Source organism: Coturnix japonica, chromosome 5 (genome assembly GCF_001577835.2).
Source record: "Coturnix japonica isolate 7356 chromosome 5, Coturnix japonica 2.1, whole genome shotgun sequence".
Classification (NCBI taxonomy): Eukaryota; Metazoa; Chordata; class Aves; order Galliformes; family Phasianidae; genus Coturnix; species Coturnix japonica.
Window position 1 is genome coordinate 29,493,728 of NC_029520.1, and position 23,722 is coordinate 29,517,449.

General features: G+C 36.2%; 1 long non-coding RNA gene across 1 annotated transcript; it reads left to right on the plus strand.

Annotated features, from left to right (window-relative positions):
• Positions 1-14,444: 14,444 nt before the first annotated feature.
• On the plus strand, positions 14,445-22,590 carry LOC107315003. The gene is made up of 3 exons (XR_001555721.2): positions 14,445-15,377; positions 18,598-18,679; positions 22,356-22,590. It is a non-coding gene; the product is annotated as an uncharacterized LOC107315003 (long non-coding RNA).
• Positions 22,591-23,722: the final 1,132 nt, after the last annotated feature.

Consider the following 23,722-nt stretch of genomic DNA (forward strand, 5'->3'; position numbering starts at 1 on the left):
CGGGCCGTAGGCCCCGAGGGGCCCTAGGCGAAAGGAAAAAAATTAATTAGGAAAAGAAAACAGCGGCAACGATCTAAGGAGGCACAACTTATTTACTAAATACTATATCGAAATACAGGATAACACAAATAATACAATATAATTGAAAATTGAGCTAACGAATCAAAGAAAATAGGCGAAGAGAATGAGTCCCGTAACCGAGAGGCCTACTGTGAATCTAGGCGAACGGCTGAAGGCTCCCACACACTCCCGCTGAACGCCAGAACTCGAAAGACGTCAGTCTGTTCTGCGGACAGAGTTAATATAGAGTCCAGGTCCCGTGAGCCTATCTCGTGTTGTTCCCTGGGAGATGTAGTCTTCTTCTGTAATCAGTCTGCAGATTCGTAAATTATTTCATGCTTAATGATGATGTTATGATGTGGAATACTGATAGCAAAAATTACAAAATTATTAAACCATGACATTCCACCCCTTAGGATTCCTACATTCATTACTATTATATTTGATACTATACATCACATTCATATGTATAATTGTGAATAATCAGCAACCTTTATTTTTCTCAACACTTTTATATTTATTCCATACAAAACCCTAAGTTTGATGAACAAAACTCTATAACCTATACGCTCAGCTGTTAATGTTAAATTTGAGAAAAATGGAGCAAAACTGCCAGAAAAAGGAAAACTGTGCGAGTCGGTAGGGGGAAAGGCAGTGCTAGTAGGGCTGTCCCCCATCATCAAGGTGCACTCATCCTTTCCCAAGCCACCTACAGGCGATTTCCTTTTGACTGATAATCTTGCTTTCATGTGTGCCCTCTACACATGCACTGGCCCACGTGCACGGATTAGAGTCCAGATGGATAACTTGCTTACACGAATGCCTAATGTAAGGTGAATCTAGAAGAAAGAAGCTGTTTCCTTTAACATTAATGCACTCTAGCTTAAGCTCCTTATAACCTAATCTGAAACGTATTCTGTACTAATTGAAAGAGGAGTTTTTCCGTGGAGCACTCTAACCCTATATATCTACAAGGAAATCATTTGGCTGCACTCCGCCAACATCAAATTCCCTTGTGGTACACATGTGGATCATCCCATTCTTTTGCTTCCCATCTACCCTACCACGTGCACACCCAGGTCCTGGGAACAGAAGACAGTTTACCCCGGAGAGAGTTTGCCCTTTCCAGAGTGCTTGGAAGGACCCAAACGTCTTTCTCCACCACCGGCTCTTTAATGTGTATTGACATGGAATCCTTATCTCCCTCCACGCGTACCGACGGAGCTGATTGGTTAGGACCATTTACGACTTACTCACGACTCCGAGTGTTTCGACCAACCAGGTTGGCTTCTGCTAACTGGTTCTCCTCAATTTTCTATTATACGTTCTCGCCACCATTAGCTTGTCTCAACATAGTCTTTTCAATTAACCATTGTAATCGTTCAAAGCTCTTACCATGAAGCTGGTGCATGATAGGGAGATCCGATGGTAAAAGTCACTCTCGATGCCATGATTTTTGGCCCAAGTGGTTAAAGGGAATTTTAAAATCGGGTCCATTCATCATGATTCATATTCCATTTCCGGAGTGCCATGCCGCCACAGGATTTGTTTCCAAACCCTACCCATATGCGTCGGTAATTCGGGGCGGTAGCCAATGGTGGTTACTGCGTATGTTTCGAGCCACCGCAGTGGTGCCTCCACCATGTAGAAGTAACATAACGTTACCATTGCGATGATCGTGGCAAGGGTGATATTACATCGACACCTCGCCCATGGCCTCTCCCATATTTCAGTACCTTTTGGCCCATCGGGCCCTTCCCCCACAAATAAGGTTTCCCATCCTCTTGAGCTGTTTTATTTATGGCGCAGTGTTTCACAAAATCATGAATAACTTGACAATGAGCGATCCCATGGAGTTAAGATCCCGACTCCTCGGGTCTGCTGTCGGCCCACTTATATGGTTGCATCCCTTCCTTGATGACCTGAATGTCTCATGCGCCCCCGCAGGCTTAGGGAATAATTCACGACCTTGTTCTGCCAGTCCAGAGTCTATGTTAGGAGCCACCTCAATTTTGGCAGCGTGCGATCAACCCTCGATGGTATTTTATGATTTCTTCAGTCAGCCTTACTTTTAGGCACACTGAGCAGTCTACATGGCGCACCTTTACAACAATGTCCTTATCTCCCGGGCAGCCAAATGTCTTCCCCACAGTTCAGCAGCCCAACAGGTTTCACCCTTTCGTCTGCCAACATTATCATTTTCCCACTGTTGCAAACCACCCCCATAAGGCAGTTTTGCCACCATCCCTGAATCAGTATAAAGACTGAAGCATCCCTGGCACCTCTCCGTTCAGTCCACAATCTATAAGCCAGCTGAACGAGCCTTGTACTCTCTGCAATATTGACTTGATTCTCCTTTACCTTCATCTGGGCCTCTGCACACTTGTCGTGTGGGGCTCCATACTAGCAGCTCTTTTCCCTACTGCGATGCTTCCCTACAATCACCGACATCGATCCGACTGTGAGATAGGCAAATTTCTTTTCGTTTTCTGGTACGTCCTCATTGCTATACGCGGTGCCTTCTTAGCACTGAATACCTCTTCTTAGGTGGTATTTCAATTTTTTTTAACTCTCAGGCCCAGTCCATGATCACTTCTAGAATTCCAGCGATCGGCTTGAGTCTTCCCATTCGAGCTATCGTTGATAATTAAGAAATCCAGACTTATCTCCAGGACGTGGCTCAGAGGCTGATGGTGGAGGGACCTGTCCGTATATCAAATCATCCAGTTTTAATTACTGGCAGCGAAGTGTGCTAGAGAAAGCTGATTCCACCTACGTGTCCCGAACTATTCAGAAAGCAGCCGAACCCCTCATACACGGCTAGATCTCCTTCGTCAGATCGGCAGTGTAGCGCTCCTCAGACCCTTTGATATCGGCTCGACTCTCAGACAATCCTACGGGGTCGGCCCTCCGGGTCCTCTCTGCAGGCCTCACTTTGCCACAAGTCCAGCTCAGGTGCGGACCTTTCTCTCCTCAGCAGCAGTGTACGAGCGCGATTGTCTCTTCACATCCGTCCGTCCGTAACTGGCTCCAAGGCCGCGGCACAGGTGCTTATTTCTTGTTTTTGATCTGCATCAAAAGCCTGCTGCTGCGTCAGGGACCCCATAGAAATTATTCTTCTTCCGTGTCTAACTGATAGAGAGGGCTCACTTGTGGCTGCTAGTTCTGGGACACTGCATTCCTGCCAATTAAGCCCACTACTCCCCAGAAAAGATTGGGTCCTCTGTTGGTTTTATTTTTTGGGCGGACGCCGATAGCAGTGATTTTGTCCAAATGACACAATCTGCTGGATGTGACGGGACGTCCATACTCTTGCATTTGCTATGCTAGAACTCGGATTTTCCTGGGCGGCCCTTCCAGCTTGCGTGCCGCTTTACTGGCACAAACCAGCTCTTCAAATCGATCATTTGGGGATTATCTGTTTCCCTTTCTTTGGATGAACTTCTCGCTGCCTGTATCGGCCCACCAAGACACAAATGTATTCAATACTACTGGCAAGTGCTCAGGAGCATTACCTTCTTTTTCTCCAAAACAGCTTTGGTATCACAGTCCATGGCAAACTCAGTTGGGCCCTGTGCTTTCGCACCCTGGGGGTACACGGTTTCCAGTATACTGATACCTCTCACATGTAAAAGCAAACTTTTGAGCTATACATCTTCTGCCAGCCAATAGGGATTGGAACATAGAAGCCATCTAGCAATACTCGAATGGGTGGGCATAGCCCCTCTAGCTTCTTTCTTGACTCCACCACTTTCATCACTGGAGTCTATGCATGTCCTGTACAGCCAGCACTTAATTGGACGGTGACTTCATTCAGGCGCCACGGTAATCTTACCGTCTCAGCCTCCATTCCCATCTGGTTTTACGCACTGGCCAGTATGGGGCTGTTAAAAGGCGAGTGGCGTTTCTGGTCTAATTGACTGTCCCTGATTTCCTGTGATTGCGAAGTTAGCTTTTGATGGGATGGCAAGTAATGGAGTCGCCTATTGGGTTGCGGTACTTGTCCCGTCTGTTGAACCGACTTCTGGGTGGCAATATAGGTACCCCTCGTCTGTTGTCCCCTTTTAGCCTGAGCACCCCATCAGCACGAAGGACATCATCTGACAGACCAGGTAGATTCGAACAGCTGGCTTTAACACCATTTTGTGTTTACCAGCACCGCATAATCCCAAAGTGCGACATCGATTACTCCTTGGGACTCTTGAATATTATCCCTCCTAAGCGCTCATCGATTCCCGTATACACCTGGAGCCTCTGGACCCAGTCACGAATAGGGTGCATTCGCCAGTTTTCGTTATCCCCAGTGAGGCTTATTTTCGGCCTCAACAATAGTCACATTCCTTGGGAAACGCCCCAGTCACCTCCCATGGATATAAAATATGGTTGTGTCCCTGCGTGACTTGAGGGCATTAGGGTTGCATTGTGCCACACGTGTCCACCTAAGGCTCTTATATTTCTGTGGTTGAGATGTGCAGGCTACTTACCCCTGTCACGGACGCAGGTGGATTTTTAGTTCAAACCGTGACATGATTAAAAAAAACCATGATTAATACTTATAGACAGAAATCATGATAACTTGTAGGGGAGGGATTATTTTTGATTAACTCTGTCAGGATAAATAATAAAATTGATTGTATAATTTCATGCAGTAGAGAAATAGTTGTTTGAAAATACTAGGAATGACAAATTAAAGCCTAAACTTTGCAAACAGAAATCAATTTTCAAACTTCAAATTTTCAGACTTTTCTTAAAATAAAAAATTCTTTGTTGATTTAGAATATTTTTGTCTAATAATAGAAGATGAAGTTTTTGAACAAACCAACTGAAGTATTCCTAAATTATGGAATTTCTGAATCTAGAATGTTATATTATTTCTGATTTATAAAATAAATTCTCATGCATTTTCTGAACAATATAACTATTGAGACTTACTTTAACTAGCACAATTATTTAGAACAAATCTTAGAAGTCAAAATAAATTTGTAACAAAATGGCAAATACTTGATGTGCAAATATGTTGAATTAAAGAACATCATGGGTGAATAAGAAAAACAATTTTTTTGTTTTTATATTTTTTAGCTTATTAATGGTTATAAATTTCTATTCAGTTTTTGACTAATCCACTTTGAATTTGGATGAAACATATAGATATAAGCTTGTTTTTACATGAGGCTTGATGCTCTGAGTTTGGATTCCTTATAATAGCACCTGCCAAGATTACTTTCTGGATCTTCTTTCCTCAGGAATAAGGAAACAAGAATTAAAAGATCTTTATGAAATGTTCATTGTCCTCTGATAATAAAGAGTAATCTGTAAACTATTTATAAAAAAAAACAAAAAAAACAAAAAAAAAAAACAAAAGACTTCCATGTGGGCAACTTATCTAATTTTTATAAAAGAAATAGGAAATATTACTTGGAAATAAACTAAGTACTCAATGGTGCTAAATCAATTTGATTTTTAATCAGACTAGGTTCTGTGCCAGTCTTTTCTGTGACTTGTCAGCATTTCTGCATGACTTCAATATAAAGGTTTGCAGCATCTGTTGCCTTTTATCGGTTTGCTTATGCAGACAAACAACTGAAAAACTTGTTCTCACTGCGAAAGAAAAATGGAAGAAAGCCTGATTACTATGGTATTCTAACCCTGCATACTAATCTCATTTTTAGTCCTTTTTAAAAAAATAAAAATAAAAACCAGCAGAACTTTCTTTCTAAAATTGTGGCAGTGTATCAATTTAAAAAGAAATTTTTATATATATATATATATATATATAATATATAATAATATCATAGTGTCATAGTCTCGTGCGGGTTGGAAGGGACCTTAGAGATCATCGAGTCCAACCCCCCGGGATTCGAGCCTCTGTAGCTCTGTAGCAGAGCGGCACTTCTACCACTTGTGCCACAGGGGGGATTTGAACCCAGGGCCTGTGGTGTTGCAACGCGGCATTCTTACCACTTGCGCCACCGGGGCACACATAACAATATATATTATTGTTATATATATATATTATTTCTTTTTAAATTGATAGAATTGATAATTGATTTTAAATTTATATATATATTATTGTTATTTAGAATTTTAAAAATGGAGAAAAATATGATAGTCTGACTAAAATACAGACAGGCATCACAGTCATATGATGTCTAGTCACCAATGCATCTATACTCTTCAAATATCAACAAGGAAAATGAGCATTTTGTGAAAGTAACAAAATAAGGACACCCATCTTTAGTTATGACTGCCTAGTAGTCAGATTAATAGGTATATGCATCATAGGGACTCCCTAAAAAAAAGCTGTTCGTAATACTATTCTAAACTGTGCAGTTCACACTATTCCCAGTGTCAAATTTAGCTGTTCTGATATTATTAACAGTAGCTGATGGTTTCAGATGATTTTCCCTCCCTCCATTGTATGTACTTATCTGAATGAATAATATCAAGGTCAAGAAAGTAAAGTTCTCTCAGAATAAATACCTCCATAGCATTAATAAGAATATCTAATTGGTGGCAAACATCTTAAAGGGTATCTTTCCATAAAATTTCTTTGTCATGCAAGAAGAAAATTTAAAAGGAGCTTATCCTAATCACCCTTCATTTTTTAATTTTTTTTAATTTTTTTCTTAAATACAGTTATAATTAGGCATTTTTTCAAATCATTTCATGGATCAATTGTATTGCTATTCACATTATTCAAGTACCAAGTAAAAATACCACAGAGATATCTGGAAGTCAAGAGACTCAAGCTATTCCTGTATCTCATGTTTTAATTTTTCAAAGTAAAATATTGTTTCTTAGGGTCTTCATGAGTGCGTTTTCAGTTGCTGTTTTGCTCTTTAAAGCAGCTTTTACAAATTTTATTGAAGTTCTTTGTGAAATATTTCAAAAGTTCATTATAATACTTTTTAAAAAACAATAGGAAGGTACTTCTCCTTTGAAACCTTATTTTACTCACTCTTAGTACACTGCCAGCAAACTGCTAGGCAGATATCTAAGCCAGCTTTAAAGTTTCTAGATCATGTGCCAGCTGAAATGAAGCTGAAATAGGATATGGTCATTATACTTTTCCTATCTTTGATATTGATAATGTAGATCTATCAAGATGGCTACAAGGATTTTTTGTGCCATACTGAAAGTGCATCATAGCTGTCCTTTCTTCCTTATTAGTGAAATGCATTCTACAATCAGTTGCAATAGTTCCTTAGCTGACCAGTAGACACCATGAATTTCTGGGATTAAATGGTTGATATTCTCTGCTGATACCCTCCAGCAATAAATAAGCAATGTTATTTTGGCTTTACTTACAGTAGAAGTTTCACATTATTTGAAATTCAGTAAAAGTTTGAGAGGACCATATATGATTAGAATAATGTGGACCACTGTCCATAAATTTCTTAGTTAATATGAAATAAATTAAGACATTATGTGCCATAAAATCAATGTGATTTGAACTTGACCAGCTTTTTTAATCAGTTTTTATAGTGAGACTTGAGAGTGCCTCTCTCTTGCTTTTCTCCAGTCTTTTCTACTATATGCCCAGACATACAGTATCCTCTATCATACCTTCTTTTAATTCCTTAGTTACCAAACATGCATGATTATTCTTTTTCAGGCTATCCAAATATTAAGGACCTCCTTTTTTCCCCTCTCTCTGCAACCTGTCCATTTATTTATTTATTTATTGTGTGTGTGTTTGATCTTTTTTTGGATACTTCAACAGATAGGTCAGTAATCAATTCTCCCTCAGTATTCTTCTTCAGCTTTAATAGAAACAGAATGATCTGTGTTGGCTGGGACCATAAAGATTATTCAGTCCAAAATTCGCTAGTGTGCTGAGGGACATTTTCCACTAGACCAGGTTACTCAAAGCTTCACACAGCCAGGTCTTGAACGCATCCAGAGGTAGGCCATCCACAACTTCCCTGGGCAACCTGATCCAGCACCTCAACACTTCCATAGTGAAAAACGTCTTCCTTACACATAATCTAAATCTGCTTTCTTTCAGTTAAAACTATTATCTGATTTCCTTTCAGAACATCTCTTAGAAGGCATTAATCCTGACTTTAGAGAAGGTGATCATTGAATATTAGGCACCTTTCCTGAACCCCTCTTACTTCCAGGGCTTTATCCCATGTTATTCTACTAATCAGATCCTTTAAGAAGCCCATCTGCTTTCCTGAAGACTATGGTACTGAGCTTAATGTGTGCACTTCTCTAGCTGTCCTAAGGATCTTTTGAAACTCCACCATTTCATGGTCAAAAAGCTGTCCTTGAACTTCATGCCCTCTTAATGTTGAACAATTAAATGACTTACATTATGCCTTTATAAGCTTTTTTATTATTATTATTATTATTTTTAGTAGATCAGATTGTCGTATCTAGTTTAAACCTGCTTTGGAAAACATTGCTGTATGCTATTCCTATGTATTTCTATGCACCATATGTATATATGGTAAAGAAACATGTTTGACTCAGCATAACTAGAATGCCTAAAAAAGGTACGTGAAAGGTATTGATAGCAGCTGGTTCCGAAGTCATGCAGGGGAAGGGAAACAGTGGCAGATAAAAACTGTCATGACAGAGATTTCTAACTATCTCTGGCTGGAAAAAGCTACAGTCTTGAAACCTTCCAGAAACAGCCAGCCTAAATAAGAGACTTTTCATCAGTCTTAATGTCAGTCTTTTCTGGTTAGGGAACAATTTTTAACCAATTAAATCTAGGAGCTGGACTTTAGAATCCTTGTGAGTCCCTTCCAGATTAGGATATTCTATGATTCTAAACTTCTTCAAAGATTACTGATTTTAGGGACTTGTGTCCTATTTTGATAGCTCAGTGCTGGTTTAATTAAAGGATATGACTTGACGTTGTAGGCAGAGCATTAATTTTAAGTTCAAGAAATTAGAATAAAAGTAATGTTATTCAGATTGCTTTCTGTCATTTTACGATGTAAGTTAAAAAGGTAGGAACTTTGGCCCTGTGTATGCCCTGTATCTTCTTCTCCTTAATCTCCTGCCCACAATAACAATTTTTATGTATGGAATCCAAGATATCACAGGGTACAGCCACCATTTTCTGGTAACACCCTTCCCACTCTCTTTCCCTTTCTTTTTATTTCCAGGATGAGTTTTTCCAGAAAGAAAATAAGTGTATACATTATTGGTTTGAGGTTTACATGGTATATTATTCCAGTGTTTTCTGAAGCAAAAGACAAAACAAACAAACAAACAAAAACAAAAAAACAAAAAACCCAACAATACATTTCCTCCCTTCAATTTTTTTAAAATTAAATATGTTGGATAAATTAATGAAGAATGAAATAATTACCTCTTATATTGTTGATATAATTTTTAAAAATTATCATAAATTGCAAATAAAGTTTATTTATTCAAGAGGTGTCTTATGCATATCCAGTAATTAACATTTGTAGCTGTTGTGATGTGCAAAAATGCCAGTATTTAAATACTTTTTGTTTACCCCTTAATAGAAGAGTTAATAGTATTTTGTTCTAATTAAAAAAAAAACAAAACATACTGAATATGTGCCAAACGCTTGTTTGTTTGTTTTTTGAGAGAAACATTCATTTCTCAAATACTGAGTCTCTAGACCAATGCAAGATGATGAATGAAATGCTAGTATTTCTTACCCACACAGAAATGTATGAAAAACTCAAGGCTCAATTAGGTGCATCTCATAAGAGTTTTGTCCTGACCTCCACTTTGAGAGTTTCCTTTGCTTAAAAAGCCTGTGGAGATTTTAATGATTTCTTCATTAAAGTGTGGTGTACCAAATTACATTAAAGGCCACAAAGATTGATTATTATTTTCCTCAACAGTGAAGAGGTTTTTGTATGTGACTTCTCCATCTTAGAGATTTCTAGGAACAGACTCTGTTACTTTTTACCAATAATGAGATATTTAATTGGTACTGTTTCAGCCTTCACTTAGAGTCAGGAGTTGTGTTATGATCGTACATAGATAAAATGTCATCTTAAAATGGGATTTGTCATGTATGGTTTTCCAAGAATTTTCTCTTTGCTATACCCTATCCCTTAGTGTGATCTTGCATCCCTATAGGAGGCAGCGCACGACCATTCTATATAATGACTGTTGGCAAATGCAAACAATGGAAAAAATGTCAGCTCTTCCAAAGCCAATGTCTGTCAATGCCTACTCCCTGGTTGGCAGAGAGCACCCTGCTCAATTGCTAAGAGGTTTGTTGGCTTCACTGTCTGCTATAATTCACCCTGTTATGGAAGAAAACAGCTGTCCTGCTATCATGACCTGGAAATGTGCCATCACAACACACTGAGTTAAAATCCCAACTTGACTGCTAGTACTAGGATTCAGTCTCATGACTGCTGATGAATGAATTGCAGAGTAATCTCAAGGGGATAGAGTATAACTGATTAATTTTTAATGCAATGTCTGGAAAATGATCTGCACTTGAAAATCTTGAATGCAAACACAATTAATAGAGATCTGACGTTTTATATCTTCAGAGGACAGAGGTCAAACAAGAAGTTCCTAGTGAAGCCACACCTCAAATGCCCCCCAGATATGTACTGGATGTTATACGTGCTGATAGGATTTGCTATTCAGTTGACAGATATAAATGCAGATGATGATCTACCCATGAAACTCTGAGACACCTATATATAGCCCTAAAGTAAAATAAGCCATCTTTCTTCCTAAAAGACATTTTTCTGCTTTCTTATCTAATCTTCGCATCAATTTAATACTATGACACTGTGCTAAAATTCTTCGCTAAAGAATTCTATGCAAGTAATGCCTAGCCATACAGATTCACAACTGGAATACAGAGATATTAATTAATAATTATATAAGAATATGTTTGGGCCTTTGGTAACTTTAATCAGTTCATTTTGGTTATTAATCATCTTTAATAAAAAAATAAATAAATCTAGCCTATGTGTCATAAATTGTGACTCTTCCAGCCTTTGTAAATCTGAAGGTTACCTGTGAATTTTTTAATGCCCTGCAAAGTATTTCCAAAGGAGCTTCAAAACAAACAAAAACTTCCACTGGAAGAGATAATTTAGTTTTCGCAGTAGACAAAGCATGAAAAGAAAAAAGAGGAAGCAGAAAAATATTCATAAGAAAAAAGGATGACAAAAGTATAGAATGTCAGATAAAATGCTGTCAGTTTATATGGTAGATGAGTTCAGAGGAGTCAAGGCACATCTGCAGTCATGTATGCAGATTGTTTGAGCATCCGTTTGTTTTGACGTAAGAATTCTGAAAATGGAAAAGGAAGGTTCCTTTATGTATATCTATTTTGTTTTTGTGGGTATCTACTTTACCTCTGGTAGTAAATGTAAGATATTTCAGGGGGATGTAATTATGTAATACAAATGTATATCTAGACTGAATATGAAATACTTTCTTTATATATCTGTACTGTGAAATCTGCTTTGCTGTATTCAGTGACATTTACAGTAAGTTCCAAGTTAAACTCGGAACTCTTCAGGGCAGCAGCTATGAACTCTATTTATAATGAACTCATCACTTATATTTTTATCCCCACATAAGAAGCAATAATGACAGTAATAGCATTTCCTAAATATAAACATAAATATTTACAACCTGATAAAGGCTGCTTGAGAAATCGCTCAGAGATACACATGTAAGACAGGACAGCCAGTTTCTTACCAGCGGTAGAAGATACTTGCTTACCTCTGCCTATTTGAATGAGCAACTAGGGATTTCCCCAATCTAGAAAAGAAACAACGAAGATGGTTTGAAGCCAAAATAATCTAGTGTTCAATATGCTTAAAAGTCGAGGTCACAATGTTGATTTGCATTTGAATATTTACTACTATTGTGCAAAGAGAACAAAGTATCATTAACAGAAAACAAATGTATTGTCTTGGCATTCTAAATGTCACCACAGTTTGCTTAACAAATTTAAAACATATTTTTCTGTATGTATTTTTCTTCTGAGTAAAATTCTCTAAAGTCTTCTGATATAAAATTGTGATCTGATTTGTAGTTCCTTATAAGAGATAGGACAAGTGAAGTGATCGAGAAGCAGAAATTGTTGAGTTTGATTCTGATCCTTCCAGTCAAAGGCCTTGAAAAATTTTCATAGTACAGTGCTACTCACCGTGGTTAACAGAATTCGGATTTTAGCACATTTAAATTTCTTGCCTCTGATTAATATTCATTTGTTTACTCCAAAGGCATATACAGTTCCACCAAAGGATTATGCAATACCAGAAACTTTGATCTGAAATTGTATTCTGCTGCCAGAAACACAAGTCAGGCTGGCAGACTCTTCAGTTCTACAGGCACAGATGCAGACCAGCACCATATTCATAATTTTTGCTAGCACAACTAGAATGCTCCCTTGTCAGCTAGTGACTTACCATGATATCCAGCAGGCTGACGTGCAGGAATCCTGGACAGATGTTTCCCAGATATGATACATTAAAAATCTACTATTGTTTTTAGATGTGTAGGACATGCTGTGCATATGATGTAAAGTCCAACTGTCTGTGCCGGGTTGAAAGTATTTAGAACATTTTGGATGCACAGCACATCAATATGAACCAGACAAGAGTCCAAGGCAGAAGGTATTGAACTTCCTGCTTTTCAGCCTTCCAGTGGCGCTCAGATTAAGTATTTATTCTGGCAATTTACAATAGTACATTTCCCATGTTCTTTGTAGTACTTGAAAAAATACAAAAATCTTGCTAACCAGAATCATTTTTGACTATGATACTCAATTGCTAACATAAAAATTTATTGTTAATGAGCAAAACCAGCACTGACATTTCTCAATAAAAATAAGTAATGGACTTTTTATATTGCCTTTTATAGAAAATTATTACAAAGTAATTTAGGAAGTTATTAATTAGAACTTTGCAATGCAAAGACTATGCAGGCTAACAAAACACCATTAAGCTCCATTATGGTTCAAACACTGGTAAAGGACCAGATGCTGCAGATGAGATAGAATCTTCTATGGAATACTGGAACTACTTCCACAGTGATGCTTAGCAGCCAGACAGACAACCTTCTCTGTGGTAGGAATTGCTAAGAAGGATTAGTGACTAGAACATTAAAACCTATTTTACTGAGCAAAGGAAACTACATTAGAGTTATTGGTTTCCCATAGAAGCTGGTTTATTTTATTAGCATTTGATTTTACAGTTCAAAAAAATTCACACAGCTTTTTTAAAGGTGACCATTTCAACAAAATTCTGCTGAATTGAATTAATACTCAGTACCGAGTTTTATAAAATTTGATTGAAAATAAAAAAAAAAACAACATATGAAATAAATACATAAAAATGGTGAGTGATAAAATCTACTTGCAGAGCATAAGGGCAACTCTCTATGGTTATGGAATGCAGATCTACCTGCGCTAGCCAACATTGTCTGGAAATCAACTTTTATGTTTTCTGCAATTAGAATATGAAAGGAAATCTGAGCTATGAGTATTGTCAGATTAGTAAACAATATTGTATTATTGGAGAAATTGTCAGTACACAAAGCACTTTCCACACTGAGTATGATTTTCAAGCCTAAGTAAAAGCTTATTCAGGCTCTTATATAGAATGATATGCATTCTGTGTAACTATAGACCCTTCTGTACTGCAAGTGCCCTCTGCCTCTTCCATCTTTTCTTTCTCCTTTCCATTCTCCCACTGCAGAAAGAATTCATGTACAGCTTTCACATTTGAAAGGCTGTTTCAGTGGAATTAACTGCAACTTACGAAGATATTATTAATGCAACAATAGGCGTTAAATAATCCTATGGGGCTATTTTGGTATAATTACAACATATTAAAAGAACCCTTTTCTTCATCTTTGTTTGTTTTTAATTTGTCTTATAATTTGGTTTTCCTAGTGCTAGATGCAGTTTCTCTCAGGGATTTATGTTATAATTTTGCTTTAAAATCAGCGACCATAAGCAGTGTTAAGTCAAAAAGTCATAATTCCAATAAAGACGTCAGTTTGGCTTTTGTCTTGGGTTCTGAAATACCTCTGGCATGCAGCAGTCCTATGGAAACAGGCATTAAAACTCCTCCTGTTCTCACCTCTTCTTGTTTTCATATGCATGAACGTACTCTGTGTTCATTTGTAAGCAGTGCTTAAATTTAAATGTATGTTATTCAGAAAAAAAATATATATATATATATATATATATATATATATATATAATTTTATGCTTTTCCCTTCGGTCTCTTGATCCATAAAATTTAATTTTTTAATAAAATGTTATGCTTTTATCTGGAAGAATGATGCAAAATAATTCTTTATTTTTATTATTTTTGCTCCTTCAATGAGGTTCTCATTTGAAAACTTTAACACTATACGTTTTATTTATGTTCGCTTTTCAGGTTATTTATCTGTATTAAGCATTTAATATTCTTGGGCAAATCACTATTTGGTTTAAATCTGTAGCTTTTCTGGTTTCATTGGTGCTCTGTCAGTGTACCTCAACAGAAGTTATAAACCACAATACTTTATTGCAAGGACAGTCTCAGAAAATAATAAAGCACCTCATCAGAAGCCCGTAAGGTGTTCTGGAGACATTTACTGAATAAGCTATATTTTGCCCACTTGGGATAGACAAACATGCAGACATTCAGAGTTGTTTTGTTAATGAGTTGTTTCAAGGGAAGAGAACTACTTTTTTAGAGGAAATGATTAAAATGTCTTAAAAAAGCAGTTCTAAAGCAATTACTGAAGTTAACAGGGTTGTCCACTTGACCATAACTTCTCTTAGCATGCACAAACTCCTATCTAACCACCTGCCGAATTCCAAAGGTGTGATAAAAATACTTTGATGGGGAGGATAAGATAAACATTAGAATGTTTACAGCCTATTGCTTTTTAAGTCCTAGATCAGATTCACTTCATTGACATAGACTCAACCAGGGGGAGTAAAGATACAAATTAGTGATCTGAGGAATAGTTATGGAATGTTCTTTGTGTAAGCCTTATTTATAAATATACTGTTTTAAACATTTCAGTAGAGCATTGTAGATGAAGTCTATTTAAAATAAATTGAATAATAAATTGAATACCACTGGTATAGATGTAGATTATATGAGTGACCTAATTATTCTGATATATTTTGTTAAAATTTGTAGTAACTACAATCCTGAAGTTTTTCTAAAACTGAAAACATTTTTATGTATGAAGTGAGATGTATTTATATATGACACTGATTGATTTTTAAGGCCCTTCTTCTATAGACCAAGAGGGATGAAAAAGTCTGACATCACATCTAGAAGTTTACTACCATCTTTGGAATGATTCCAATGTCAGAAGTCACAGCAATGGTAAATAATAGCTCTCTTTACAAGGCCAGTTTTACCATTCAGTGTTTTTCTTTATTTACCTTTTCAGTTTGCCTTAAAGATCAGTTTTCTTTCTATCTCCCTGTCTATGCCTTCCTATGTAGCGATCATTTTCTCTCATGCACTGTTTCATCCTAAATAATCTCCTTTATGTTATCTGTATGTGCATATATACACATTATTTAATATTGGAAAAAAAATGTGGGTTTTTTCCTCTTTCTCAGATGTATTCCCTATTTACCCTGTTTTTTATCATCACCATCTTCCTGGAAAAAATAAGTAAATAAAATAAGATAAAATGAAATAAAGAAGAAAATAGTAAAGGCTGTTAAACAGCCTAGCTGGTTTTCTCTCTTAATGGAATGAAACAAATTTGCCCACTGAAATGCTTATACCTTCTCCCTTACCTAACCATGATTTTATTGTTATTTAACTTTATAGATCCAGCGCTGGACATATGAGTATCATTCCCAGTAAAGAAAATTAGCAATCTGGGGCAATACTGTGTAACATTTAGTCCATGAAACAGACTGGATATATTTTTAGTCACTGCTTGTTTATAACCTAATTTTCTCTCATTGCTTTACAAAGGTGACCTTGTTTTACTACCATCGATGCCTGATGTTATAAAAGAGAAATTCTTTTCAAATCTACTCTGTTAATGTGTTCTTGCTCTGAAACAAATGCAAGATAACATTAACATTCTTCCCACAAAATACCTACTAATTTGCTTGCAGTGGAGATAGAAAGCTTTTCATTACATATCACAAACTTCATTTGTGCAGAATGAGTCACCAGGCCTTCTGAAAAGCCAAATGAGTACCTAATCTCTAATGCTGCCTTCAGCTATAACATCAATCCTCCCTGGTTCTAGTCATCTTTTATCAGCTATTCAGCTTTTAAAATTTTCCATTCTGTTATAAAATTGTTCACCTGTCAAAACAGTTTTGATTTGTGTTTTTTTAATACCAAGGCTTCAGAGAAAAAGCTCACACAAGTACACTATTTTTTATTAGAGCCTACTAAATGAATGTAATGTAAAATGATTAAATCAGTTTTGCACAATTGTTGATATTATTAACCTGATAATAGTCATACTGTCAATTATAAAGTGTATGTGATACTCATCATTGATAACTTTTCCTGATTTTCATTCTTTTGTAGAGATCATTCTGGAAGATGTAAATGCTGTATGCATATATGTTACATGGTAGATGATAAACACTAGTATAAACAGTATATAATATGAGTGATCTATTTACTCTGGTACGTTTTGTTACAAATTCATAGAAACTACCATCTTGAAGTTTCTGTAACATTGAAAACAATTGTATGTATGAGATGAGATAGAAAAAAGAAACCATAGAGACACTGAGAAAATTATTTTTTTCTGAGAGCTTGAACATGTCTCCTATGAAAAAACATAGAGGAAGCTGGCCTTGTTCAGCTTGGAGAAGAGAAGGCTCCAGGAGAGCTCATTGCTTCTTTCTGGTACTTGAAGGGAGCTTACAGGTAGGAGGAGGACAGTCTTTACACAGTCTAATAGTGACATGACAAGGGAGAATGTATATAAACTGAGAGAGAGTGATTAACAAACAGATTAATTAAGCTGTTGATGTTCCATCCCTGGAGGAATTCAAGGCCAGGCTGGATGGAGCCCTCTACAGTCTGATCTAGTGGGTGGCAATCCTGTCAGTGACAGGGGTTTTAAACTGGACGGTCTTTGAGGTCCCTTCTAACTCAAGCTAAAATTTTGTGATTCTGTCTACAATTCTATGACACTGAAATAAATTGAAATCCACATGCCTCAAATTTTTTACTGTAGTATACATAAGGATTTGGAAACTTATAGTTATTTTTTGATTAGTAGATAGTTTACAATTTTATTTGGATTGACTGTGAATATCTCCCTCCCTAGAGTAATAACTAACGGCATGAAGAAAGCTCCCAAAGGAGACTGAGTTTAGAATCCTTTAAGCAGAAGGGTGTATCCCATGTTCTGTTCCCTTTTCACTGAATGAAGTGGAAAAAGAGTCATCATCTTCCTCTTAATCTATGAGAGTCTTCCCTTCTAATTCCATCCAACTTTTAAAAACATGCAAGTACCTTCCATGAGAGTGAAATCTTGATAAATCTTGATAAATAAAAAGATTGTTTAAGTTAGCAACTTTTAATCTGGTTTTCATAAAGAAAATATTTTTTTTTTAAAAAGCTACAACAGCTTTAGAGTCTACTGGTCTAGAAGTGGCTGCCCAATTACCATAATGTATTTGTATGTTAGAGCAGAAAGGAGAGAAAATTTATTTAAAAAAAATAACAATTTTTTATAACCACAAAGAAAATGTTGAGAGAAAAAAGTACTGAAAGAAATAGAGTTCAAAATTGGGAGCCTTTTTTTTGTATGCTTGCTTCCAGAACCTCGTATATGCAGTCATGCTTAATTAAAAAAAAAAAAAAAAAAGTTGGAAAGAAAGGATTTTTATTTGTCAGAATGAAACATTTGCAGTAGCCCTTAAAAAAAAAAAAAAAAGCAGCAAGTATGTCCTTATATATATATACATATATATATGTATGAATATGTGCATAAATATTGATATATTAATTCAATTTTTTGTTAAGAGCATAAATGATCAATAGCCCAGATGTTCTGAAAAGCTTCACTTTTATAAATATTCTCTATTGGTACTTGCAATATTAAATCTGTAGTTATGAGTTTAAAGTTTGATGTATCACAGTAAATGGTATCCCTAGAGGTCACTGTTTTTCCAGATGAATCCACATACTTACAGAATTACTGTGCACTAAGAATATGACCCTCAGAAGTGGAAAATACAAAAATAATTTCTAGATAACTGAGCACAGTGGTAGTTCTACTAAATAGGATACTACTTACAGTGCATGCTGTTTCCAAATTGCTTGATTACTCTTCAGATTTAGATAAGGATTTATATTTTCACAGGTAATTAAGGAATTACATTTCTTAGGAAAACCACAACCCCTGGGGGAAAAAGAAAAAAAAGAAAAAAAGCACCTGTGTATACATATACTTTAATTTTAGACACCAGATAGTCAAACAACTTTTCTTGATGCTCATAATTTAAAATAAAAGAAAATAAAATTTTTTATTCTAATTTCTATATAATGACCTAAAATGAACAAGATAAGCATATAAACTTTCATCTTTACCTTTCTTTTTTTTAAGGTGGAGTTGCTATTGATGTTCTCAGTCCTGTTTAATCTTGGTCATTCTTCACTTCATACAATATTTTATCTTTCCTATCATGGTGAGTCACATACCTATTACCTCCCATCACTTTCACCTTGTGATTTCTGCTTCATTAAAGGATTCGTGTATTCATCAAATTTAGTAACTGGACTTACTTTGGCCAGTGACACAGGCAGTTTTGACAAATGCTCCAATAAGGGTTAATCGCAACAGACGTAAGAAACAGAGTGCAATTGTTAAAAACATTTATCAACAACTTTGCTGTGCTTTGCCCAACAAAATTGATATTAATGAGATGCTTTGTAAATATTGCATGCTACATGAACTGCTTAGGATTATTTCTTTTTCCCTATGAAACAAATCAGTTCTAATTAAAAATTAAAACACAATTATTTCACCCTGTCTTTGAGATGTTACATTTGAAATTATAATATTTGTTTCTGTTATGGTTTTGTAATTTTGCTATTGGTATTCCACATCATAACATCATGTACAGCACGGGTAATTAAAGAGTTAATACTCCAGTTCCATGGATTGACAACTTTCCAGATACCTGCTTCTCAAAAGAGAAGAACTACATATCCCAGGGGACCTCATGGTCAGAGGAGGAAGATATGTCACAGAAGTCACAGGATCTTGTTCTTGGATGGGATCTCTCTCTCTCTTTCACTGGCAGAGGGTGCAGGTGTGCATCCAAGCTGTGCGCCTTCATTCAAGTAGGCCTTACCATTTTGGAAGCTCTTTTATTTTATTTATTATCCTCAACTTCAATTAGGTTGTATTATATTGTGTTATCTTGCATCCTGATATAAAAGTTGGTAAAATAAGCCTTCCTCCTCAGATTGTTGCCGCTGCTCTTTTTCTCTCTCTGAGCCCAGCTCCCATTACCCTACTCCTTTCCCTTTTCCCTTCCTATTTTTGGGAGCCAGGAGGTCCACAGGCCTACTGCCCCCCTGTCACAGGCATAGACTGATATAGATAACTCTGACAGTTTCTGAAGTGCTCAGTGGTGACTTATCCACAAACTCCATGTTTCCCTTTTGGGTCTTTCATTATCACCCTGAGATTTAGAAGGGTATTCCTCTTGCTGAAAATTTTGCCCAGTCTTTGAATTCACAGAATTAGTACTTGATTGACTGCTGATGACTTTAGAAGAGAATAGGGGAGTACCATGCGTTCAAAGGTTTTCTTGCAAATCACATCTTTTCTTTTCTTGTATTTTCTTCTCTTTAGGAGAATTATTAATGACTATCTTATCAAAGTGTAGAGATTAATTTCATGATATTGTTTGAATGTTCAAATATGGCGTTTTACCTACTCAATGAAAGTGCTTATTAATGAACTTGCAGTGATTTCATGAGGTCAAGATAAAGATCCCAGTGTGTATATATACTTTTAAAGAGATGAGGATACTTCACAGACTGATTGAATACGTTAAAATAGCACTTTCTAAAAATGACAGAACAGTCAGAGTGAACTGTTGAAGTTCAACTTTCTTAGCTTTTAGAGGAAATGGAGAGGGTTATTTATTGTTGGCAATAGCTGGTAAGAACACCTTGAGTGACAAAATGCTTTTTTAAGAGGATTAACATTTAAAGAGTCTTTATTGATGATCTGAAGCTAATGAAAAAGTGCAAGTGGAATATTAAGCTCCAAGCATCTTGCTGCTCATTACTATTTTTAAAGTAATGTTTTGAAAGTCAAGAAGATAAAGTGTGTTTTGATTTAAAGGCCATAGTCTTTCTATTGTGTCAGTCAACTGCATTAAGATCATTTTGTTTTCAATTATTGTCTTCCATTGATCACCATTATCACCCATCAGCCCCTGAAGAAATATCACATTGTCCATCTTCCCAGGCAAGTACTGTAATTACTCAATAACTGCAATATTGATTCTGAAGAACTGAGTCTTACTGGCTGCCATACCGAGCTGCTTACTAGCTCAGAATTTCATCAGTCACATAGAGCTGTTTTTAATGTAGTTCCAAGCAAGAAGTAACTCAAATTAAATTTAAAGTTTTCTCTCATTATTTGATGTCTAGAGTTGCTAAGATTGTATTCTTAAATCAGATTTGATATCATGTGTTAAATGACGGCCTCTAGCTATGTAGTTTTAGCTGCAGACCCCAGAGTAAGCAGAGACATATCAGAGGCTGCACAACTACAACTGCAATGTATTACCAGGACATCATTTTGTGAAACAACAAAACCAATTAAGAGCAGTCCCAGGGTAAAACACCACATTCATATCCACAATCCATACAGGGAGAGTGCTTACAGCTTCTTGTCTATGAAGCTGTTTTCTTATTCTTGTCTCACAGATCTTTCTCATTTTTGCAGTGCTTCCCAGCAATCAGCCTAAATCACATTATTAAGATAGAAATCAGTCTACACAGCACTTGCATGTGGTAGGACGTAGAATCTATTTGTGAAAAGTCATATTGAGTTAATATTGCTCTGCCAATTGTTCTCAAGTAAATTAAAAGATTGCCATCAAAGAATGTCTATAGATATAGCACTGATATTTTATTATAACCAGGAAACTGGATTGCACCACAAATACAGACTTGGTGACTGTAACTAACAAGTAACTAACAAGTCCATGACACAGAGTGTTGAATACGAATCTGCTGGTACTAGACCGATTGCTTTCTAATTTTTTTCCTTAATACCATCATCCTATTGGTTGCTCATAGCAATAGAAGATATGACTGGATGCAGAAACAGTGTGTGAGATCAGATCAGAGCTATTCAGTGGGACCTAGTTGTCTTGGTTTCTTTTAAAAATGTTTTCTGCTGTCATGTAAGCTGTGTATATAGGAAGGTTGAACTCTTTAGCTCTGTTTTGTAGGAAACCTTCATCAGTCTGCTGATGACTGATTTAAATGTTAGCTTGGCTTGTTGGCTTTATTTCAGGCTCTCCACAGTTTCTCTTTTTTTCCCCTCTTCCCATTTCCCCTACATACTGTTTACCCTCACCAATTGCAAGTGTCACTTTGTACACATTTAGATCAGCTGACTCATAGAACTGTTCGGTCTAACATTTCCCATTACTTCTTAAACAGAAAGATGACTAAAATAGCTCTGAATCTGAGAGGACAAGAAATAAAACCAACAAATGCACACTGGTGTGAACAAGTCCGTATTGCAAGCTCAGTCATAATCTTCATGTTGTACCTTTATTTTCTATTATAAAGATCAAATCTTATATCACTATACTAGAATAAAACTGATGCAGTACTGAAAAAGCAAACCTTGAGATTGTCTTTTGACTTGGAGGATTTTGCACTTAGAAGCCATCACATAAGTCCCATAATTATGATGTCTACATATACACCATTGTTAAGGGCATGTTAGAGAAGGAAAGATCTTACAAGTAATTAATAGCCGGAGTTTTCCAATGTTTCTTTTATCATGTCAAGTTCAGTTACAGTTAGAAAGAAGATGGTTAGAAATAATTCAGAGGTTAGAAATGATTATGTCCAAAACAATCATATTCAGAAATAATTTACAATAAAGGAAAAAGAAATCTCAAATTCCCTTTTCATTTCAAAGGAGTGTGCTTTGTATCTGAAATCTGCCTTCAGAATACAGCTGCCATCTCTACAGTGCAGGAAACTAACGTATTTTCCTTTGTATTCAGGTGATCCATAGCAGGATTACAGAAAGGGATATAAAAAAAGCATAGAAGCAGACCAAATTATATATCGGCTCATTATGTACTTTGGTTCCAGTGAGTTCCATCGTGGAGAGGTGAAACATATAACTCCTGGAGAACAGATTTGGACCAGCCTGAGCCCAGGATTTTTCACTAAACTGTTTACTGTACAGCAGCATTATGGAACTTCTGAATTTTGGGATCCTCCTCTGCGGGATCTTGACTGTTCTCACCCTTGCTGTATCTACAACTCTTAATTTTTCTTGCTTAAAAAAAAAAAATAAATAAAATAAAATTATTTTTTAAATTTATTTTTAGTTGCTTTTCCTTACATTGTGTAGATAGTAAGGTGTGATGGTGTGTGACTTTTTCAGGGGACTAACATACACTTGGGGTAAATTATTAAATATATACATTATTAGAAAATCACTAAGCTGTCTTAAATTGCTGAATTTCTGCTCAGCCTCAGAAGGTAATCTAGCTCCTGGCAACAGCTGATTTGGCAAGGCTGTTACTGCTGAAAAGAGTTCATCTTAAATTTTGCAGGAGCCAATGACTTCTGACTCTGAAGAGCCTGAACCCAGCAAGGCATGGTAAACCTTAGCAGCTGCCATTCAGTCACAAATCCACAGGCTCCAGCTCACAGCTTCCACTGAATGCAAAACTCATCAAGATGTAGGTGTCCTCATCTCTCAGAATTGATACACCATCTCAAGTTCAGGAGAAGCTTCAAAACCAGCAAAAGCGGGAATCTCATTCTTGCCCCAACAATGCCTGCTAGTTCCCACCGAGTTCCAGCTCAGCAGGAAATAAGAGAGAAGCAAAATACTTATAATCAGAATGAGTGAGTGACTCTCAACTCCTGCTGTGCTGAGAACCTCATAAATGCTTTTTTCCCCCTATCATTCAGTTAATGCTAGAATTCTGCAGTGCACTGATAACGTACACAAACTCCTGCTGAAATCAAAAGAAATCTCTCCAGCTATTTCTAAAGTCCATATGTGAGGTCATAGATCTTGGCTAAATCAGATTGTACTTTAAAACTCCTCTATTAGGTAATAATTTTTTCCTTTTCATTTGAAGCTATCACTTTCTAGGAGAAAGTGACAATACTGGAAGTTATGAACCTCAAAAATGCTTTAAACTGCTGGGTAAGAATTTTATAAAAGAAAAGAATTGTCTTCCCAAAGTCATATCTGATGTTCAGAAAAATAAATAAATAAATAAATAAATAAATAAATAAATAAATAAAGTTAAGAGATTGTTTTCCATTTAGTGTAGTTTAATACAAGACTGGCAGCATCAGTTAGATTAGCATGAAATGGGAGTAAGACAATAAAGTATTTGCTACATAGTAGGACAAAGAGTTCCAAATAGGTTCTTTTTTTTTGTTTCCATTCATTCTAGCAATCCATTAATATGCTTATCTTTTACCTTAATTCA